Source organism: Micropterus dolomieu, linkage group LG17 (assembly GCF_021292245.1).
Source record: "Micropterus dolomieu isolate WLL.071019.BEF.003 ecotype Adirondacks linkage group LG17, ASM2129224v1, whole genome shotgun sequence".
NCBI classification, from domain to species: Eukaryota; Metazoa; Chordata; class Actinopteri; order Centrarchiformes; family Centrarchidae; genus Micropterus; species Micropterus dolomieu.
The window spans coordinates 35,027,960-35,051,793 of record NC_060166.1 but is presented as its reverse complement, the minus strand read 5'-3'; the positions used below and the strand labels follow the sequence as shown (position 1 = coordinate 35,051,793).

The 23,834-nt window shown below is 40.2% G+C and overlaps 1 protein-coding gene across 4 annotated transcripts in view; it reads right to left on the bottom strand.

Annotated features, from left to right (window-relative positions):
- Window positions 1-23,834, bottom strand: part of pak1 (p21 protein (Cdc42/Rac)-activated kinase 1) — a 77,710-nt gene that overhangs the window by 47,402 nt on the left and 6,474 nt on the right. For 3 of the 4 annotated variants that reach the window (XM_046073900.1, XM_046073899.1, XM_046073902.1), the window contains one exon: window positions 14,468-14,517. The exons of the other annotated variant lie outside the window; for it this stretch is intronic. The gene's annotated coding sequence lies outside the window, so the exon portion shown is untranslated. The remainder of the gene's footprint in view (window positions 1-14,467; window positions 14,518-23,834) is intronic. 4 annotated transcript variants of the gene reach the window in all.

Here is a 23,834-nt window from a genome sequence, read left to right as displayed (position 1 = left end):
TCCTCCTGTGTGAGTAACTTGACTTTTATTACAGAATTACTTTTATTTTAAATTGAAACTTTGCATTTGCTACCAGTTTTTAAAGAGGAGCTTGGAGCTGAGAGTCAATGACAAGAAGTCAGAAATTACTGAGACAGGAGTTTCCGTCTCTTCACAAACCTTGAGTGTCTTTTGTCAGGTGGCAATCATTATGTGTGTGTGTGTGTGTGTGTGTGTGTGTGTGTGTGTGTCACAGATGGTAATTTTGAAGAGGACGTGGCCAAAAACAAAATAAAAGGATAGATGAACAGAAAGCAAGAGAAGAGGAAAGGGGGATGGTGGTTTTCTTCTGCATGAACGAAGAACGTGACGAGCCTGGTTGGGACGGGGGGAGGAGGAGGAGGACTAAATAAAGCGAAGAGTAAAGCAGAGAAAAGAGAGAAAGGGGGTGAAGAGGGTGAGGATGAAGAGAGGGAGAGAGCATGTTAACAAATAACAGACTGTCTCTTAGCAGGGGGCGTGTACACACACCCACACACTCACTTCAGTAGATCAGTTGGAGGTGTTCAGTGCCTTGCCCGAGGGAACGTCAACTGCAGAGCATAATCTGTTCAGATGTCAAATCCCTCTCATTTTACCCATAATCCTTTGTGTTTCAGGGTCTCTCCCTGCAGTCAGGTCAGATTACGTTCTTACTCCAAACAAGCGCTTCTCTTGTTAGACAACTTTTAGATTTTCAGGCGTCTGTGTCTGTTATTTAGTGCTTGAATCAAAAAAAAAAATTTGTGTGCAGGGTCTATTTTAGAGTTGAAACAATTAGTCAGGTGATTCATGAGTAGTATTTTTCAAGCAGCGTCTCAATTGTGAGTATTTGCTGTCTTTGTTTCATATTATAGTAAAGTGGACTGTCTGCCGAACATTACAAGACATTCACTGATATCGACATTGGCTTTGCGAGATTGTTGCACCTATGATATTTTAGACCGAATGATTAGTGTTTTAATCAAGAAAGTAATGTGCAGATATATAAAAAAAATGAAAGTAATCGTTAGTTACAGCATGGGCTGAACTATTACAACTGCGATAACGATTTGATTTTTTTTGATTAAAGTTATTTGACGGAAGCCACGTCAAGCAGCACAGAGCAGATCAACCGGGCAGGAAGTCAAACACAGTACGGCATAGTTTCTAGTTATAATTTTAATCTACATTTTAATCGCCGTCTTCACGATTAGCTAATCGCGTTCTTTCAAATCGCAATTTAGATTTGAAAACGATTAATCGTTCAGCCATGTTGCAGCCATAGTCCATTTACTTAATATAATAAAGTTCATTGAGGATCTTGTTTTTGTTGTTGACTTGAATTAAAAATAAGACTATCACTAACCTGCTCACAACAGCTGCTGGTCAATCAAAAAGGTATGACTGGCTTAACTTCCTAAAATAGAAAAATTGCACTAAGAAACAATAGGACAGTTCTTTGTCTGGAACCTCAAGAGCAAACTACCAACACAGCAAAGCAGTATCTAGTCGTGATGTGACTGAGGAGGTAGATATCCTTCATACAGTCACGTTTGATGTTGCAGTCACAGCGGGCTGACGTGGTCTGCGGCTTTGTAAGTGACATTACATTCAAAGTCTGATTGGATCATCCAGACTGAGTTCAAATAAATCATCCACTTGAGTTGAATTTCAGACCACCGGGATGTGGTTCAAGTTTCCATGTGGTTTTTGTAGCCGTCCAGATTCAAGCAACCTCACGGCAATCTGAATATGCAAAAAAAAAAAAAATCCGATTCTTTCTCCATATTATTGTATCTCTATCTGACAAAATTTCTCACATCAAGATGCAGTGGTTCAGTTCTTAGGTCAAATGTTATACAACAATATTCCACAACATGACTTAAACACTTGAAAATTACTGGTTTGGAAGTAAAACACTAAAAATTATTTAACAAAATGAGAAATGAGTTTAAAGAATTATTTTGTTATTTAAATAATGTTTTTCAGTACTAATTTTGCCCACATTGCAACCCTTGATGCACACACACACACACACACACACACACACAGAGGGTATGATTAACTAGCTGTCCGTCTGTCTGTGTGCAGCACATTGATTATGCAGGTTATTGTAAGCAAGGCATCCCATCCCAGAACCCCTGACACACACAACCTGCTCCATACAACCATCTGTCAGCCCCGCCTCAGCATATTGCCTTCAGGGACCAACTGAGGCCACTGTGTGTGTGTGTGTGTGTGTGTTGTGGGGTGGGGTGCGCACACATGCATTTACAAGGAGATCTGTGCTGGTTAAAAAAACATACATAATCAATTTGGTACACTACCTACTGAGATAATTTGGGCGATCCCTCCCTGGTCTGCACAGTCCTCTGATCATTTACATTTCAGCCACTCAGCCAGGGCTGCCCCCCTGTCAAACCTCATTTTATCAATTAAATCAACACACTTTTTTGGGTGCGTCATTGTACACAGAATAATGAAGGACAACAGCCGGGTAGACTGTAAATAGAGTCAAAATTTCCATTACGCAAATTGTGATGAAAACAGACACTCGTTTGCTCTCAGCTCCGGTGCTGAATGTGAAGTCGGGTAAACCACCTTTGAACCAGACACTTGTGCAACCTCCTCTGTTAAGTGTGATTGAGCTGAACAATCAGGAGATACGCTTCATGGTGCATAAGGATTTTTTAACTGAACTATGATGAGGATATGCGGAAATCAGATGTTTTCACATCACAAGCTTAAATGTCAAACATGAGACTATAGGCTGTAGTGTGAGTGCTGTAAATGGGCAGGTTCCTGGTGTCTGCCCAGGTGTACTGAAGAAAATGTTGAGTTATTTATAAAAACAGAAATATCTATTGTAGGAGCCATTTATGTTTTTTGTTGGCATGATATTTTATTTTGTTAGGATATATTTATATTAGTATTTTGGACACTGGGTGGCAGTGATTAGATGCACATGGTTGTATATAGGGGGCATAGGTGACAGGAAGTGGTAGGCACAGGTAGGGGGAGCACACACAGTTCTCACCAGACCACCGATCACAGACCACAGACCACGGATCAGAATCATGTAAACAACTGGAAACAAGATAAGAAATCAAGCGGTATGTTCATCTGTTTGTACTATTTACTACTGCAATAAACCACAAACCCCAAATGCAATAATCTCTCTGGAAAATCTTGTGTGTCTGCGTAAAAACTTCACTCCTACCTGTGTATGATGGCAAAGATAAGGAAACTGGAAATAAAGCTAGGAGGTACAGCAAAGCAAAGATTGCCATTGCTGTTGAATCATTAATAGCTGCAAGCATGTAGACCTGGAGCCGGCTGTTAAAGTATCAGGCATGTTTGTCTTTTAATAATAATAATTTCATGTGTAGCCATTTTGCTACAGTTACACTTCACACAACAGCTGCGGCTGTGTTTGCGACCTGATCTTTCTTTTCTCCGCGAGAGGGAAGAATTTAGAAAGTTGCATGGCGCTGCGGGGAGCCCCCAGCCGCAGTAGTGCATGAATCGTGCGTAATATTCATCCAGCCAGAGGGAACAATCACGAACCGTTCACAGGCATCGGTCGTTCTAGCGACACAACCCGTACAGGAGAGGGAGTGGGGCAGACCAGACCGCTGCGGACAGTCAGGTGATCATTCTCTCTGGCTGGATGAAGTCTGACGCTCCGCATGATCCATGATGATAGAAAAATACAGAAATTAATGTCAATAAAGCAAGCTGTCAAAATTTTAGAGACCCCCCCGAAATGTCACAAATCATGCTTTTAGGGGAGCTGATGTCTCACTAAAGTGTGTGTGACTCATCCTCTGGGGACCATGACTGCTCCAACCATATTTCATGGCAATCCATCCAAAAGTTGTTCCAATACTTCAGTCTGGACCAAAGTGGTGGGCCAACAAACTGCCCCCAGTATAGCAGCAAATGTCACTACTGTTCTCTGTAGTATCTATAAAGTGTGGTCGAGCCAAACTTCAGAATGCCGCTATCAGTGTATATAACAGCCGATTAATGACAATTACAAAAAGAAACAGACGGATCCTTCAGTCATGTTTGAACACCACAAATCCACAACAAAACACAGCAATCAGCTGACATGATCAGCTCTCCTTTTGTTCAAAGTACTATTTACAATAACATAAAAAAAGTTTATTTTTAAACTACATTATGTCATCTTGGTGAGGTCTTATACACATGACATATGTTAGGGGATAATCTTTGTTTGAATTATGCGTTTCTGAAAAGAAGGAGAAAATAAGAATATCGGCTGACATATCAGAATAATGGAATTTAAAATCCTCAGATTTCAAAATCGGTATCGGTCCAAAAAAATCCCATAATGGCCGGGCTCTAAAGTGTAGTGGGAAAGCGAATCGAGCAGGAGACTCTGAGGCGAGGAGAAGAAAGAGGTCATTAACTGTAAACTGTCAGTGATGCTGACGCATCTGAATTCAAAGTGAAATGGCTGGAAAGAAAAATGATTAAATGTGTGGCTGCCAGCTCTTCCTAAACTTCGGAGTCTGTCTTACTGTAGCGATGGCATGTGATAAGATAAGCACAGGCTTCTCTGGTCTACAGGACAAACCGGGTCCTGATTATGATCCCAACTGTACTTGCTGTCAAACTAAACCAGCGTCACTGCCTAAGTCATTTTACCCCAGTTTATGTCCATTTTGGGAATACACTGAACGTGTGATGCAACGAGAGCACGACAAGGGAGAAACCTGTTTGTACAAATCTAATACACCAAACAAAAGTTGGGCGTATTAGTAATATCCAGAGTCACATCTTTGGACCAACAATGACACACCGACATCCTTGTTTGTTTATTTATTATTGACAAACAACATTTTAAGCTTCAAGTAAGTGCCAAGATATTTGTGTTGCAGTGAGGAAAGTGAAATCATTCCCTGCCCTCTCCATTCTGCTTGTCTAATTTAATACATCATAACTCACAAGAAAAATCCAGCTCATGTCCGTTTCCTCTCCCTCTTCCTCTTTATCTAAACCATAAGGCATCTAAACTGACAGCCCTGCAAAACAAGACTCCTCCAGCTCATCTCACATCCAAATATCCATAATCTGATGCCATTTCTCTTGTTTAGGGGCGAAGTTTTATTAAAAGCTCAACTGAGCAAAAATATAAAAACTAACAGCTCACACAAATAAAAAGCATAATGGTTAATAGGGAGATTATTGTACTTTTTTTTTTTTGTCTCTCTACCTAATTGTGTTTGCAGCATCAACTTACAGTAGGCTACGTTCAGAGATTAGAGCTTTGATCTAGTGCTGCAACGATAATTAATCACTAAATGAGTTTTTAATATGTGGCATTTTTCTGTGTTTTCTGATGTTTTATAGACCAAAAGATTAATTGATTAATCAAGTAAATAGATTATTCAATAGTGTGTGTGTGTGTGTGTGTGTGTGTGTGTGTGTGTGTGTGTGTGTGTGTGTGTGTGTGTCTCTAAAGATAAAGTACATACATACTACAAAATAATCACCAACAGCATGTACTCCAGAGATTCTTCCTGTGTGACAAGCCACAACACACACACATCCACAACAAAATCCATTAGAGAGCCAGCACACACACACAGCTCTATAATCAATACTGACATGGACTACAAGGTCACATTAAGACCCCCAACTGGGAGACCTGATGTTTCAGCTATGCTGTGCCCTTTAGACCATGCACACACTGTTTCAGGAGTTTAATCCACAACAACTTTCTCCTCCGTGCATCTATTTTAACTTTTAAAAGGCTTTTCTGCTGTCAGTGAAAACTAAAAACAATCTCGAATCATCTGTAAAATGTGATGCTTTCCCTCAAATACAAATAGAATCACTATATAAGATATAGTTCAAATATTATAGCCTAATCTAATCCTGACTAGGGGAGGCAATGATTACTTGATTATTGTTAATCTCCATGATTAATAAAATCCTGTGAACGATGGATTAACAGATAACTATATGTATATGCTTTGCACCTGCCTCGGAATTCTCTTCTCCCCACTGTCTGACACACTCACACACACCTACACCTCAGGTAAACACCCCGGCTTGCCCCGCCTCTCTCTGTCTCACTACCCGGTCTGCTTTCTCCATCAGCCTAGACTATGTTATATAGAGTGGCCTAAAAGACTGAGAACTTGTCTTTTTACTGTATATTTCCACCCGTGATCCGTTATCACGGCAGCAGGTGAGCAACACGTCGGCTTATTAATGACGTAACCTAACAAACAACTGAAACCAACATCTGCACACTGTGTGTTCACTGTTGCTTTACCTGGTCCATGTGTAAAATATCCAGTGCGACCGCGACTTGTAACGTAAGTCAATAGTCTACAAAATGTTTTACCGAGTGAAGTTTGTGTGAGAACACATGCACATAAGACGACTGCTGCCCCCATCGCCCATCCCGATTTCTCATTGCAGACATTGCCCAACCCTAAGAGGCTGAAATAAGAAGAAGGAAAGAGCAATACAGACGTCCTTAATGATTTATCATCTCCCTGCATCTGTGTGTCTGACATAATAGCAAAAGGTCTGAATCAGCAGCTGCCATTGGTCAGTGTTGACTCACTGCCTGTGATTGATTGGCTGTCCAAAGTAGATCTGATCGGTTTTACCAGAAGCAGAAGAATTGGAAAATACCTGCACAGACCTGCGAGTGAGTGAGAGAGTGAGAATAATATAGAATAAAAGCAGAGCAAAAACTACAAAAATGGACAAATAAAAAAAGGTAGAGAAAAAATTAGAGCGAGAAAGACATGTAGAGACTGAAAAATAGGGATGTCCATATAAAAAATGTTTTGGTTTTGATCCTGAATCAGCCTTTATTATTGAGTGCCGATACCAAGTCTGATCCACTAAATGTTGATCAAATGCATATCTGACATATGACAACTGTAACTACTAAATCTGAAACATCTTACACTACTTACGAGCTACTCGATCCAAACACTGGAGGCCCTGGTTAAGTTTATAAGCTTAAATTATTGATATGATATGAGTGAAACTTAAACTGTGATGATGCTTCTGAAACTGAATGGTTTTACTGGAGAAGACTAGGGATTAGGATTGGGCTGAGAGACATCACGACGTTGAGCAGGCATCGTGATTGTCGCCGTTTGCAGACACTGCTGAATTGTCTCCTAGCACATCCACTCCATCTGTGGCTGACTTCTTAGAAAAGGCAACAAATGGTCTAACCCCTTTTGAGTGTTTCTGTCACTCGTTTGTGAGAAGGCAATTAAGCTAGCCGCACTTAAATTTAGAGTGCACACGTATTCAATCCTTTACGGTAAATCCACTGAAATGGACCAGAGGGAGCTGACAGGCAGGTTAGCGACTTTATCCTGTCAGTTTGTCTCTTTACAAAGACAAGTGTTGCACTATGAGACTCCTACCTGAAGAGAGGAAGTCTTCAGGTTTTCAAAATAAGGTGTGTATACAGGATGGAAATAAGATTAATTGGATTTTGTTCACAGAAAGTATAAAACATATTACAGGTGTCCATTAAAAGTAAATAGACACATGAAATTTAGTTTAATGGACCACCACCCACCATAGTCTCTCCAAATCCTATGGGAAACACTGAGTAAAAAGCATATTTTGAATATTTAATTTATGCAATGGCAAAAAAAAACAATAAATAAATAAATAAATAAATAGGTGTGAATGTACTTGTTCGATGTTCGGTATTCGGCATTAAATTCGGTTTCGGCTTCAGCCAAGAATTTTTATTTCGGTGCATCCCAAGAGAAGACCTCTCACTCACAAGTGATCTTTGACGAGTAGACAAACAAACCAACAGTAAGGAAGTTTAATTTTAGCCTGTCACTCAAAACACAGTTCCACCAGTATGTTCACACTGTAGGCTGCCATTCAGGAGAGAAACTTTGCAAGGCTGATGCGGACAAAAACAGTAGAGTTCAGAAAAGAAAGGATCGGACTTTAATCGGCCCTCAGGGTCAGGTTGGGACAGCTCTAATGAAAAGTAAAAGAAGACCTAAAACAAGAGGAAAGGAAGAATGAGAAATATCTAGAAAAAGATTTAAGGAAATCATGCAGGAGAACAACCAACAGGGAAAAGAACAGAAAAGGGAAAAAAGGACATTAACAATGAGAAAGACAATATCTTTGAAAGAAAAGAAGCTGAAGAAGAGAAAGTGAAGACCGAAGTGAAGCATTCGATGCAATCCCAGGGTGCATTGCAGAGCCTTAAGTAGCAAGTCCTTTAATGATGTTAATAGGATTAATGCAAACTTAAGCACATACACACACACTCTACCCTGTACTGTACCATTACTGAAATCACGCGCACGCACACAGCAGTTAGAAACGCATAATGTGAGCCATAAACATAGTGAAGGCTTCATACAGTACACGGCACACACACACACACACACACACACACACACACACACAACAGCAGTGGAGATAAATCAGACATGGCATCCAATAGATTGCAGCCCAGCAGAAGATGGTTCTTACAGTCTGTGCAACGCTGCAGGAGTCTGTGTGTCTCTGTGTGTGTGTGTGTGTCTGTCTGTGTGTCTGTGTGTCTCTGTGTGTCTCTGTGTGTCTCTGTGTGTCTCTGTGTGTCTGTGTGTCTGTGTGTGTCTCTGTGTGTGTGTGTGTGTGTGTCTGTGTGTCTGTGTGTCTGTGTGTGTGTCTGTGTGTGTGTCTGTGTGTGTGTCTGTGTGTGTGTCTGTGTGTGTGTCTGTGTGTGTGTCTGTGTGTCTGTGTGTCTGTGTGTCTGTCTGTCTGTGTCTGTCTGTGTCTGTCTGTGTCTGTCTGTGTCTGTCTGTGTGTGTGTGTGTGTGTGTCTGTGTGTGTCTGTGGTTTATAACTTGATGTCTTTTCACTAGCAACTCTTTTCTCATTTTTGTCTCTCTTCAGCTGGCACTCGGGTAAAATGTTTTGTCTGCCATCCACAACAGGTCAATAACACAATTAAGTCGAATACTTCATGTACACAAACAAAACAAGGCTTTCACAGAAACTGTCAACCGGTAAAGACATTTAAATGCTCAAGGAAACAATGTTTATAAAAGGTGTCATGGTTTTTGTAATTAATCAAACTGGAGGTTTGCAGGCCATTATAACATCGGGGGCATTTTCACTGATGTGCCGTATAGACATCCAGATAAATTGTTGGGAGAAGTTTGTTAATTACTGGCGTGACAGCTATGGTAGCTGTTTCCCAAATGAATTGTAAAGCATCAAAGACAAATAATTAATTTGCAAGGATACATTTAAACTCAAAAAGCGGCTGAACCCCCTGTCTCTATTCCTCGTCTTTCCCTCATCACATGAGCCCTCGCTCCGTTTAATCTGTCTGGAAGGTTTTCTGCTTACAGCTATTTATCATGTGAATGTGTGTGTGGAAGGAGGAAGAAATTTGAAAAAAGAAAATGAAAAGAGGAATAAAAAGGAGGAATCTGTCCGGTCTGAGTGATCCAACAATGAGTGAGCACGAAAAGAAGAGTTAAACAAAAGAGGCAGAGAAAGAACAAGAGGACCAGCGGGAGCGAGAGACATACTGAAAGAACACAAAGTGGGAGGAGAGAGAGAGATGCTGACAGAGAGAGAGTGAAGGGGGCAAGTGGGGGCCAGGGGAGAATAAAGAGGGAGGGATCAAAGAATAGAAAGAAAGCTGAGTAGCAACAAGAGTCCACTGGAATTTAGACAAAACCATTTTTCACAGGAAAACCTGCCTCAGAGTTCCTTGTCTCTCTCTCTCTCGATAAATTGATCTACAGAAAAGTAATTAGCAACTTCTTTCAAATATAGATTTGTCATTTGCTGCCTTTCTCGGTTTTATATTTTAATAAAATGATCTTTGGTATGATGGCAGTTGGCCGAAAAATGACAAGACTTTTGAAAAAGTCACACATGGACTTTAGGACAGGATAATGAAAATAATCATCAAATGCAACCCTACTTAAGATTGTGTCCAGCTCTAAGCTTGTCTTTGTGCCATTCATGTCTGCGCAAGTGTGTCTGTATGTGCATGTTATGTGTAGGTGTCCATGTTTATTTGCAAATGTGTTATTGTACATTATAGCAAAAGTATGATGTGTGTGAGTTTCCTGTATTATATACACAGGGTAGAGGTTGTGTCCTAGCTTACAACTGGATATCTGAAGTACATGTCTGTGTGTGTCTGTGTGTGTGTGTAACGTGATTCTTAGAAGACGGTGTTGATCTCAGTCCAGCCCTGAAGACATGGGACGACACACAGACACACCACCGTACACCATTAACAGCTTTCCCAGCTGGGTAAGATAGATACGGGAGACTGTGGATTATTCTATTAACATTTCAACACTGTAAAATAATCCAACCGTTGTTCAAAGCAATGAACTGTTATCCATCACAAAGCCAAATTCATATGTGAAAACAAATGCTAAAATCATGCGGTCATATAGGATTGGACAGTAACACGGCATATACTGTGTGATGGTAGAAATGTGTCTGTCAGTACATATTTGGCAATACCATAGCACCGCAGAAGCTCACTGTGTCCCCCCAACATCGCCTTAAAGGGTTAGTTTGGATATTTTGGGGGTTTGAATGAGTCAGTGAATTATGTTCAGTTAATGGAGGTCTGCATGCCCCCCAGTTTGGAGAAGCAGACATGAGTCAAGTAATGTACTGCTATGGATATAGAATCTAAACGTATTTTACATACCTAAAAGAAAAAGAAAAAAATCAATATCAATCAAAAGCATACGCTACATTTAGAATATTTACATCACTTTAACTTGCCGTAAGACAGCCCTTTCCGACGAGGAACTGAAGCCGTTATATCCCCCTCTTCAAAGCCACCAGACTCCTTTACCAAAAACAGTATTTTCCCCGCTGAACACTGGAGTTGCTGGTCTACCACTGCCTCAATCGGTTTGTTTGTTGGTTTGTTTTTAACCCTTTTAAAACAGCAAATTAACACAAACTAACTGGTCCGACTCCGGTCCCAGGTCAGGTTTTAAATCTCGGATTTAAGGAATCAAGTGGACCCATGAAGACATCGACTAAGGATCTTTAATTCAATTCAAATTAGCTTTATTGGCATGAATGTGTAATAACAATATTGCCAAAGCATCATACATACTACATAAAACAATCAACCCGATACATTTCATTAAACAAGTAAATATATCTATATATTCTTTAATATATCTGGCTGTATGGAAGACTCACACCTGACAGAAGATTTTATTCATCCCATCACCCACTCCTGTTGTAGGCCTACGCTTGTCCATTACAGATACTCACAATGTGGCAATATTCCCAACATAGACATCTGCAAACAGAGCACACACACAATGATGCAGTACATAAAAAATGCATGGCAAACCCTCCAAGGCCCAGTTCTCATGAGCACAGTAAACCCCCCCCCAACCAACCCACACACACACACACACACACAGAGGTGTGCGTTTGGGGAGGGGGGGGGGGGGCAGCGTCTGTCTGCATCCCTGATCTACCAGCTGTCAGACTCCGCCCCTACCCAGCCCCATTACTATGGCAACCCCATAAATAATGAAGGCTGCGGTGCATGCTGGGAGCCATCAGGCCAGAAAGGCAGAATCACATTACAGCCAACTTACATAATAATAACATAACACTCTGGTTTCCCTCAGCGAACCACAACTCTGTCCAATGATGTGCTGCCACGTGTTTCCCGTCTTTAGTGTGACAAATGATTTAATGAACCGCATATCTGCAGGGTAACCTGCACCAGAGCCACTGACTAAGAAAATTGATCCTTAAAATCACTGTTGCAAGAAATGACTTAAGGGGACCTATTATGCTTTTAATTTTACATTGTCAGATGTTCATGTTAAACATGACCAAAGCTTCAAATAATGAGGTAAAAATATTTAAAATAAATCCCTGTGAGGCAAAAAGGAGCATCTACTGCTTATTTTAGACAGATGCTGAAATGAGGGCCTGCATGAAGTGCCAGTATAGCCCCGTTTCAACTAATAGAACCCGGGTCTTTTAAGTCCCCGGATCTCTTTTCAAGGAACTAAAAGTTTCCTTCAGCCCACTGTTGTTGTGTGCGTTTCCACCATGGTCTAAAGACCTGTGAAGCTTAGGCAAATTAACCAGATGACATAGCCTGTACGCTATACAAAGCAATGCACAGGCATCATTATTTGTAACCCCTATCCAGGAGCAAAATTTATAAATGAACATCAGATTTGATTGGAATATAATGAAAATCTATAGGCTGTGTTTGACCATGAAAACAGCTTTTTTGTGTGGGAGTATAATGAAGAGACACACGATAAAGTTCGTTACAAATTTAATAACAAACTGGATAAGGCCATCGAGTTCATAAAATAACTCCAGCACAGAGAAAGCAACGCAAAAATAAAATAAACAGTTTGGTTATTATAACATTTCCAGCCGACAAAAGCTGCAGATCAGCTGCAGCATCACGTCTGTCGCCTGAGCGTCAGAGGAACGGGATGTTTAACGAGCTTTATTACCTACTGTAATCAGCTGTTCTGTTTGTTTTGTTAGAGGAGACAGACTTGGCTCTGTGTAAAAACTTCCGGACTGATGAAACCTTAAAACAACAACTTCAGTATTTAGCTTAACTGCATCAGCGGTTTGCTGTAAACACATCACTGCACACTGGCTGCTGTTTCCGAGCAATACATTAAATGCTGACGTACAATCTCAGGCGGACATCGGGGAGACTTGAACTATTTGACTGTTGATTGTGATTTATTGGTTTGCAAACAAGGTGGAAAAGAGAGTCGTCGAGCAGTCATAGAAAAACACCCAACATTCTCCAGTTAAAGCCAGTAGCCTCTACGCGCCCATTCAGAAATTCAGTGCAAGGCAAGCCCCACCCCCACAAAGTACCGGTACTTTCGGAAAGTACTACCCCCCGAGCAGGGACTTTTTGGGGGGTAAAATAAAGACCCTAGGACTAAATTTAGACCCTGGTCCCTTCGATGGAAACGCAATGGGTTCCTCCAAAGGTTCCTAGTTCCGGGATGTAGTTCCTTTGGTTGAAACACAGCTTATAAGATCGAAAACTCTTTTTTTGCACTTTGAATCATGCAAAGCTGCCATAGAGGAGTCACAGAACTACAATATTGGACTGGAAAAGCAGAATAATAGGTCTCCTTAAGGCAATGCTCATGTTCTCACTCTTAGATAAAACAACAGTCAATTAACTAGTTCGTGTTTTCTCTTATCAAAGCAATTATCTGGCCTCAAAATATGGACAATTTAGTTAGTCAGTAACATTAAACTGCACTGAATAAAGACACTAATAACTCTGTTATCCCAATGTCAGTATCAATTTACCAATTTATCCGAGATATCGGAGGATGACTGAAATAATATGGGAAAGCCAGACCACCAACTCATTGTCCTGATGAGAGTTATGTTATTAGAAGTTATTTTGTGACTCCAAAACTGAAATTTATGCAAAGGGGTGTTCATTATCTTATTTTCTGGGTGTGTCCATAATTTTTTTTATTTTATTTTTTTTCCCCCCATACTGTCAAGACACTGCTGAAGAGATAATAAAATACTTGTAAGAATAGAACAATCAACTTCTATTCCTACATCTGGGCAAACTTCCATATAATATAAATGGCACTGGATGAAACTGGCTGCTTCCAAAAAAGACATCATCGGATGGTTGCAGGCAAACCCTCCAACAATGGCGTGACTGACCTTTACCCTAAGACTGGGATATGAACAATGTGTAAAATACTGAAAACAATGGACTTGATGTTCGAGGGGTTAGAACCAGGGAGGCATGGGTGAAATTTGACCAATACTTTGTCCTGACTTTGTTTATTAAATTTTACCATTTGTTTGCCCTTTTGGTCCTAAATAGTTTGGTGTGTTCAGTGTTAGGTCTTTTGGTGTTTGATTAATAAATCTGGATTGGCTTCCTTGTGGCAGTAGAAAGAGCTCATCAAGAGTTTTCATTTGATACGTAACTCATTTCGCCCAAAAATGTCACCTCTATTATAAGATCTAAACCATTACATATGTAATAGATATACCCTGTTCCTGTACACACAATGTGTTGTCTGGCTAGCTAGTTAGTTGGTTAGTTATGATAACACAGCGATTTGCAAAGTAATTGCTGAGATCTGGCAACAAAAAAAAGCAGCCAGATGATCAGTCGGGTTGTAAACAAGATAATCATTTAGTGAGAATATCTGGACCACTTTATATGAAGGGAAAACTGAAAGTGACCCCACTTGAAATATCGGCAAAACTGTGTGTGCAAACGACTTCATCTGTCTGTAAACTGTGATGGATGTTTACAATGGACAGTTTTGTTATTGATTTTACCGTGCACAGTGCCACTGTGCAAGGCACACAACAAACTCCAACTTACAACTACAACAGAGAGATGAGCTGTCGTATGTGTTACACCAGCCCAGCTTACCTGTTAACGTTGTATCACAGAAAGGCAAAGAGACAGCTTCAACCTGCAGCCTGCACAGAAACAGAGCGACAGCTGTTATTACACACTATTCATCACAGATTTTACAGACTGTTCATCACCTTGGCACTTTTTTAAATGGAGGTCCAGCTTATCAGCGGCTATTAAAACTATTTAATTCGCTCCACTTGCTCTTAAAGAAGGACATAACAATAAATCTTTCAGTCAGTCATCAGGATACGGATCAGTGCTCTAGGCTACCTAGAATATTAAGTGAGTATAGCAAAACATGCCTCGTCATTAAAATATCTTTCAATTTCTGTTTCTTTGTGTTGTCAGACATCCGCACAAGTATTAAATATATTTGATTTACAGGGGAGGAAATGCTAGCAGGCTAGCACAGGGTATTACTACCTCCTGACACTTGAAATGTGAATGAGATGATCACAGAAAGAATCTGAGCAAAAGAGACAACAGTAATGGACACGGTGAGAAATGAAGACACACTTCTTGTACTCCCCACACTACACAATCAGCGTACTAAAGATCTTCTAGCAGAAAGCCAAAGTCGGATTCAGTCCGGACTTAAGGATCAACATCAAAATCCTGGAATAACTTTTAGGCCCCATCCACGCTACTGTTTTTGTTTAAAAACTGAGTTTTTAATGTAGAACTGATCTGTGTCTACATTAAAACGACTGAAAACGCACATCTAGTGGCCATTCACGTACATTGGGCATGCGCATGCTGGTGTTAACATGAAGCAGATGGTCTACTCGCAGCTGCAGAAGATTTGGCAACAGAATTAAGTACTACAGACGAAGAACCACACCAGATATTTCTTTTGCATGGACCAATAATGAGCTGGAACGGTAAAGGCCCATTTATACTCCTGTGTAGGGTCTACGTGCGTACCTACGCCGTAGGCTACGCACGTAGCCATGCATTTATTCTTGTGCGTAGGTGTGTCTGCCATTCTGCAATTATACCCCCAAAAGCTAGTCTGCAGTAGCGCAACATCGTCCACTGTGTTGACTTTTGCCGGCCGAGCAGGCTAACTTCCAGTTTAGCCCTCCGCTAATGTAAATGGGGGTAAAATTGTAAACTTGCGGCTGGTGTAGCCTTTTCAAATGTTACCGACAGAATGGATCACATTCTGATAGCGAAACGAGTCATTTCGCTCGGGTTGCGACTGTCAAATATATTGATTCACTGTGTTACAGCCACCGTTTTGGCCGCTAGTAACTGTTATTCCAAACCTTCTTATACACAGTCTATGTTCCAAACGCGGAGTATTTCCGGTCGGCTCGGAGGCATTGCGACCAATCACAGAGCTTACGGTCCGCGTCCACTCGACGTGTAGTTACATTTTGAGGAGGCGCAAGTCAGGCTATGGTGTAGCCTCTGCGTACCCTCTGCGTAGCCCTGTAGCCCACGCCGTCGATTTGACGCAGAAGTATAAATTGCACTTTACTGAAAGTAACACGAGAGTTTAAAGCGAAGTAAATACAGTGACATGCACAGTACAAGTGTAGGCTCTAAGTGTTATTTGCTGGTACAAAATAATTTAATAAAATACCAAAATTAAAACTCTTGTCAGTAGCATTGCGTTTTTGCTTTGCTTGACTTACAAGATCCAATGAGAGAGCCAAACATTACCATCTGAGTCATCGTTTCTAAAGTCCTCTGTTTTTGCCCGTTCCCACTAAAAAACGCTACCTGGAGTTTTAAAATAAAAAACAGAGTCAGCAGCCTTTTCAAACTTCCTTGTTCTAGGTCTTCGGATTCACTTCTGGACGGGAGGTGCAAACAAATACGTAGTAGAGTGGTTTGTCCCTTAGAGATACATTTGATCCTGAAATCAGACAGAGACAGGTAACAGAGACAAACTCCTTTCAAATATAGTATATGGTCAAAAGTCTGTAATGACACCGCTGTCCACATACTTTGTGTACATTCGGTCTGTTCTTGTATTTCTTTTAATAGCTTTGTCTAAAACCTTAGTTCCAATGAAGTGAAATCTTAATGAAACAGCATACAGCAATATTTTAGACTATGCTGTGCTTCCAACTTTGTGACAACATGTTCAACATGACAATGCCTCCATACACAGACCCAGGACCATACAGGCAGATATGGACCTGCCTTTGGAGTTTTCCTAGTTTGATGTGAAAGAACTTGACTTGCCTGCACAAAGCCACCCTGACCACAACCCCATCCAACACCTTTGGGATGAACTGGAACGGCGTGAATGTGATACCAAAATGAACAGAAAGAAATCCCGTTATTATTATTAGTTAGGAAAAGGGCTTCTATCAGTCTTTATCCCCCCCAGTCTTTCTGCCTTTCTTAGCAGATGGGGTCTGCATGCCTTCACACAAACAAACAGTCTGCAGTCTTATAAGTGAGAAGGAACCAGCTTGGGTATACACAGTCGGTTTGGTGTCAGACAAAGCTGAACAGATGAAAGTTTGAGCTAATGGGGGAGAGGGGGGACAAACAGAAGGCGGGCAAGAGGTGAGAGTCAACCCTGCAGCTGTCCACACATTCACACCTTTCTGTGAGTAAACACACACACAGTTTATACCAGGAGCCAGAAGGGCAATGCTAATGGAGTTATAGATTATGGCTTATTACGGTGGTGCTAAAGTCTCATTACCACAGGCTAATGCAACATGTCACACACACATACACACTCTGTGTGACAGTTGGCACAGCATTTGCCTTTGCTAATTATACATCCACTCACTAAGTTAAAAAGGTACAGGTGAGCTGCAGGTCTCGCACATACAACCTATTATCTGATGGACAGAGATAAGTTAACTTACAGTAGTCAGTTCAGGTGAGACATTCAGAGTTGCTGTATTTAGATAAAGACAGAAGGTACTGATAGTTTATCCAAATGAACGGGTATAACAGGTATATATTTCAACTTATCAATCACAGATGTCTGTGAACTAAAGTGAGAGACGTTGAAGCATTGTTGCTCTATATGAAAACTTGTTGAAGGTGTGATGATAGGTTTCCTCTGGCAGCCATATTGGAAGTCCTAAACAAAACATATTAAGAATCCAGAAGTGGTGGTTTCTGTCTAGCATTGTACAGGTTATGGGATTTTATCTTTGTATTGACCAGCTGTTATGTGTGGATTATCAAAATTATTATTACCGTGATACTAATGAGGATTTTTAAATTAGTTTGTTGAGAATCAATCATTTGGATAACAGACTTTTGTATAACGACACCATGATAAGATCACATCAGTATAGAACATGATTTGGCTGAAAGTTCATTAAGGATAATATTTAATTTATCACCCAGTTCAAATCTACTGTCAATATTAACAGGTTTATTACTGACTATGAAACACCTTTGAAGCACCTCTGTTCAAGTCAAGGCTGAAGCATCAACAACCATTACAACATGAAGATCAGCCTGAAAATCCAACGTGTTGCTCTCTAAACCGGCTTTGTCTCTCCCGCCGACCGGCTGTCACACATACATGAAGTCAGACTACTTGTGTGTGTAATGTACGTGGCAGCCAAATGTGAGTGTAATTGTGTTTAATGGCTGCAAGCTTAATTATTCCTGCTGAGCATGGTGATATCTGATGAATGATGACAAGCAGCTGGCGGAGACACACGCGGAAATATTTTTCCAAAATTTCTTCCAAAATTTTTTTGGAAGTCTTGCACCACACGACTTTAATATAACAATAATTTAGAGTAACAGGCTTAAGTTTAGGTAGGTTATCTTTGTGAATTAGAGCTCCAATTTCATTATCGATTAATCTGCTAAATGTTTTCTCAATTAATTGATTAATGATTGTTTGATCAATAAAAAAAAAAAGAAATAGTGTAACATGTCCATCACAGTTTCCCAGAACCCACATTAATGTCTTGCTTTTGTTTGTCCAACAGTCCAAAACCAAAGGATATTCAAAAACCAGCAAATATTTGCATTTCAGAAGTCATTACAGGTGAATAGCTCGCTTAAAAAAAATTACTTAAAAGATATATGGATAATGAGAGAGAAAGTTTCTGCTGTAGTTTGAATGCACGGCCTTTGGAAAATATACCCTATAATGTAACCAATCATTTTTAATATGAGAGAGCGAGGGAGTGCATGCAGAGGGCAAGCTGATGTGCTTGACTGGCCATATTTAAAATATGGGCAGTGTGTTGGCGAGGGGGAGGGTGTTGTTCTTGTCTTCCTGTTAATACCGAGGTGACAACACAGCATGAAACATCCACACCCCGGGGGAAAGGACAAGATGGGAGAGAGACAGAGAGAATGACAGAGATGGATTTGGAGCGACAAAGCTGAGGGAACAAAATGTTGTCTGTTTAAATTTATAATCCTTGAGATTTTCCTGAAATGTCCAGTTTTAGTTGCCCATGCGCACTGCTCAGGTAGGCAGTGTGGACCAGGCGTAACAGCGGGTGTCATAAAATTAAACAGGACTGAAATCTTGAGGATTACAAGGATTAGTTTTACTTTTTCCCTTATTTTGCATATGGACTACTTTACATTGATGTGGCTTCACAGACAGAGGAGCAGAACCGCTAAATGCAACAGCAGCAGTATCTTAATATATACTGAACATGCAGCGGTGCACCAGCAACATCCATATAGCTTCCTGTAAACGGTCAGTCACATTTTCAACACAGTTTACCTTTCAGCATTTCAACATGCAAATTATCCTTTGATCACAAATATCAAGAACGGATGAAATGTGCCAACTTTATTGATTTTGATTTGAAAAAGTATCCTACTTTTAAATGTTTGAGGAAGAGATATAAAGTGAGAGAATCCCTGTGGTAGAAATAGCAGAGAGAAAATATATCTGGTAAGTGGAAGGAAGTGGATCAGAGCAAAAAAAAAAAAAAAAGATCCCCTCTGTTTGACAGTGAGAAAAATGAAGGGATATTTATAGATAATTGTATTATAGTTGCTTCACCGGTTACGTAAAATAGACCGGAGGAGAGTAAAGTATGACATGGTGAAAAAAGCAAGGGGAATGAAGAGCATGAGGAAGAGGAAGAAAGACAGGAGAGAAAGATGAGGAGGAGGATGGTTTGGAAAGATATGTATGGATAGTAAGAAGGAATGGGATGAAGAAGATAATAAGAGGTGGGAAAAAGTAAAGAAAAAAGAGGAGAAAAGGGGAAATGAAGAGGAGATTGAACATTTGGAAGTGTTTTCTTAGCTGTGTAATACTGTAAAAATGATATCATGATGTTGGCATTTGAAAATATCATGACAGGCCATTATGCTGCTAGAAATTCCCCTCCTTCCAACTGAGAGAAAATAAATGTAGTATGTGTCACTACAGACCCTGCTCTAAATCTACACTCATTCATTATTAAGTGGTTATTATCATTATTATCGTGTCTGCTAATTATTTGGTGCTTAAAATGTCAGAAAATATTACTCAGAGCCCATGTGTTTACTTCAGGTTTCTTGTGTCCAGAACACATATAACACCAAAAAAGATTAATTTAATTTACATTGGTGTAAAATTAGCTAGTAAAAGCAGAACACCCTCACATTTCAAAAGGCGGAATACGCAAATGTTTGACTTAATTCATTCATTCAGTCCACAGTAAGTAAAATTAATTAATTAATTTTCGTGTCAATATTATTATAGTTTAAGTCTTTCAGAAAAAAAAACACCAAACATTTGCTGGTTCCAGTTTCCGAAATGTGAGCATATGCTGCTTTTATCTGTTATATCATAATCTATCAATATCTCTCTATTAAACGTCACATTCAACAAATGTCGAGGTTCATCACAAACTTTAGAGTCCTTACTCACCATTGCTCTTTGTATGCTTGGGTTGGTTGGTCTGCATTGTCTAACTGTAGACTTAAACATTGGCGAACTCCAATTTCTAAAACCGTACTTGGTCTGCTTCCATCTTATTTACAAATCTACACTTAAGAGTAAAGTACGGAAAGATGTTGTCTTCGTTCCCAGAACTTATTACTACTATCTGTCCTTTAAGTCCAGACTGAATTGGGTAAAGGGGCGTTTGCTAAGTAGTACGCTGCTGCCTTTCCTTGGAATCAGCTGCAAAATGTTCTGAATCTTCAGGAGCCGGTTTTACTGGTTGCTTTTAAAGTACTTTTAAATGACTTAGAGGTCAGGAATTCTGGCTGTAGATGTTATGATTGATTACTCATTTAATCATTGTTGTTGATGAAATGAAGTGAATATTTAAGAAAGTTTTGATATTTCACGAGCTTGTAACTGATTACTTACTCCCATCGTAAATTGGTATGTTTTATGTTTATGATACATCTTTTCATGTCTGCAACATTGTTAACTGTGCTGCTGCCCAAAGTTAGGACACTCTTGAAAAAGATTTTTAATCTCAATGAGGTTTTTTTTCCCTGCTTAAATAAAAGGTATAACAATAAACCGAATCTCTTTTGAGTTTTGGGCCGTTGGTTGGACAGAACAAAACATTTCTGCGCACAAACTAAAAAAATCTATTTGTGCCTTTGAGCTGGAACAGAATTGTAATGTAAGCAAAAAATTATGGAAGAGCCTGAAATTTAGAAGCAACCATTTAGGAGGAATTTAACCTTCAGAGGTGTTAAATTACAATCTTTGAAAACACATTTGTGTTGTACAGGCCTTGGTCTGTTTGGCTGGCTGAAGTCTTGTATTTAGATCACATGATTATCACACACACACATACTGTATGAACCCGTTCACCTTGTAAGTGCGTGTTAGTCGAGACACAGTCACCATCTCACCTCTCATGGTTTTCTCTCCCAACAGACACACACTATCCAACAAACAGTATGTAATCATGCTATGATGTAATGCACAGAGTATCTCTCTATGGATGCAAGGCTGCAGGGCGTGAATGCAATACTTCAGCACTGAAATATTCACACACACACACACACACACACACACACACAGTTGGTTGATCAAAGTAGACTGCAGGACTGAGGTGTGACACACAACTTTCCTCTCTATACTAGACCTACTTTCACTCTCTCATTTATGATTCGTTTATCTCTCACACACACACACACCTGTGTGAGTTTTATCTGATCATGTGTGTTTGAAGGTGTGTACATGTGATACTAGGAAAGGGCAGATTAAAAGTAAAGGAGTGAGTGTGTCACTACAACGGGAGGTCAAACACGTAAACCAATTCTTTCATTCACCTTCTTTTTAAAAAGGCAATGGCGCTGAAACCCAAGACGGCGCGGTGTTACAAGGTAGTATGTGTGTGTTACTGGAAGGTGTGGCTGGTCCCAATGAGTGGGCGGTTCCTTTGCCATATGGTCTTGGGACACACACGCACACACACCTATGATGTCAGCTCTCAAGAAGCTGGGTTTTGGCCTTGACCATCCCCACTATCAGCAGTCCTCGCTCCTCATGTTCAGGTTCTTTGTGTTCGTCTGCTGTCGAAATTTCTGTAAAGATGATCAGTACTTGATTAATTGATTCCAATTATTTTATGCTAATGTGCCAATTGTTACTGGTAAGGAGTGTCCACCCTAAAAAAGCCTGGAAATGCCTCAAAAGCTCATTCACTTGAGCAAGCAGTTGCCGATTCAAATCACAGAATAACAAAGTTTCCAGGCAGCAGCAGCGCTACCTCCGATCCAACCAGCCTGTACTGCAATCTCATCATGTAGCTAAATAGAGCAGGATGTAGCTTAAAATGGAGGAAAGGTTAGAAAAACCACACTATTAATATAGCAAGTTTAGCGAACTACTATTATAAACATTGTTTATTGTCCCAGACTGAATAATCAGGTTAAAGGGAAACTCAGGTCCAGATCAAAAACCAGCGAGACTAAATTTTCTTTAAAATAGTAGTTTCCCATTTGTGAAACCTTTATTCTATTTGTGAAAATGAAAAAAGGGCGCTTTGTGTGGTCTGCATGTAAAAAAAAACACATAAATCCCCCTTATAATCCAGATTTGACAGCTCTCGGCATAGCGGTTTCTCAATCTGGACCTGGTTTAATGTGGTCTACAGCGGCGTAGGTATAGACAGTGCACTGGGGCCCAGACTGTATTAGGGGGCCCTTGACGGGAGCGGCCCCGCCATGATACGAACTGGTCTTTATCAGTGACATGGTAAAATGCATAAAATCCATCAATGCACTAAAATGACCATTTCACCAATAACTATATTATTAAAGGTGATCAACTGCTATATACACACACACACACACACACACACACACACACACACTCATATGGGCACACACAGTTTTACACACAAAAGTCTGTAGCAATCAGTATGCTATAAAGGTATACAGTGAAATATAAAAAAAAATACATTCTACAGATTCAACAGAATGAATTTAGTCTTATTTTCTTTGGCATTCGTGTCACATAGCTACATATGCAGTGACGATTGCTGGGTAATATGTAAATGACTGCCCAATCTTACGTTCATATTTGATCATGTGACAAGACTACAGAATACAAAATCTGACCAGTAGACTAACAGAGCACACGTGCAAGCTGGAAGTCGACGCTATTTACACATAAAAGAAGTTTCAAGGAGAGACAGGAGAGAAAAGAACAGGAGGAGAGGAAGCTCCCAGATAAGATTGTTTAGGATTACTGAGGACACTGTCAAGGATCTCGCTTAATGCTCGTCAGATGCATTTCAAATAGGTGAGTAACTTTTTTCAGTGGATGTGATGTGGGTGCCGTGCCGCTGTTTTACAGGCTGTTATCATTTCGTGTTCAGGTTGCCGCTAAGTAGGCCTAAGCTACCTGTTTAATTGTGTGGATGTGCGTGACTGTGTGCGCTGTAGCTGGCCTGTTTTCAGAACATGGTGTTGTTTATGAGTTGGCCACTTTACTTTCTTATTCACCAGCATAATGTCTCGCCTCTCTGTCGAAGAGGAATGTGTTTGTCGTGATTCGGGAGGTTATTGTACTGAAGTTGCCCGAAAAAGTCTGCGTCTTTTCAGCAGGACACCTCCTGCACTCAGCTGTTAGTAGTGACGTTTCAGGATTTTGACAATGACAGCACTGGCTATGCTTCTTATAACTTTCTCTTTCACTTCTGTATTTTGCAAATACAAAAGTCTAGGTGACACAGTCCGACTCTAAAATCCATCACATGATGGTACTTTACTTTAGACTGGTGCATCCAGGCGCACACAGGACAGCTGCTGCTTAATACATTAGTATGGAAAGAAGTCAATTTAAGGAGCTTTAAATTAGGTATTTACTGCATCTAATCTTATCAGTTGTTAAACCGTGACAAAACAAGGAAATATGGTACATAAATTTGCCTATATATGGTTCTCTTCTAAACGCAGGGTGTGCTTTGTAACAGTGTAGCCCAAGGGCCCATCATAACAGCCTGCA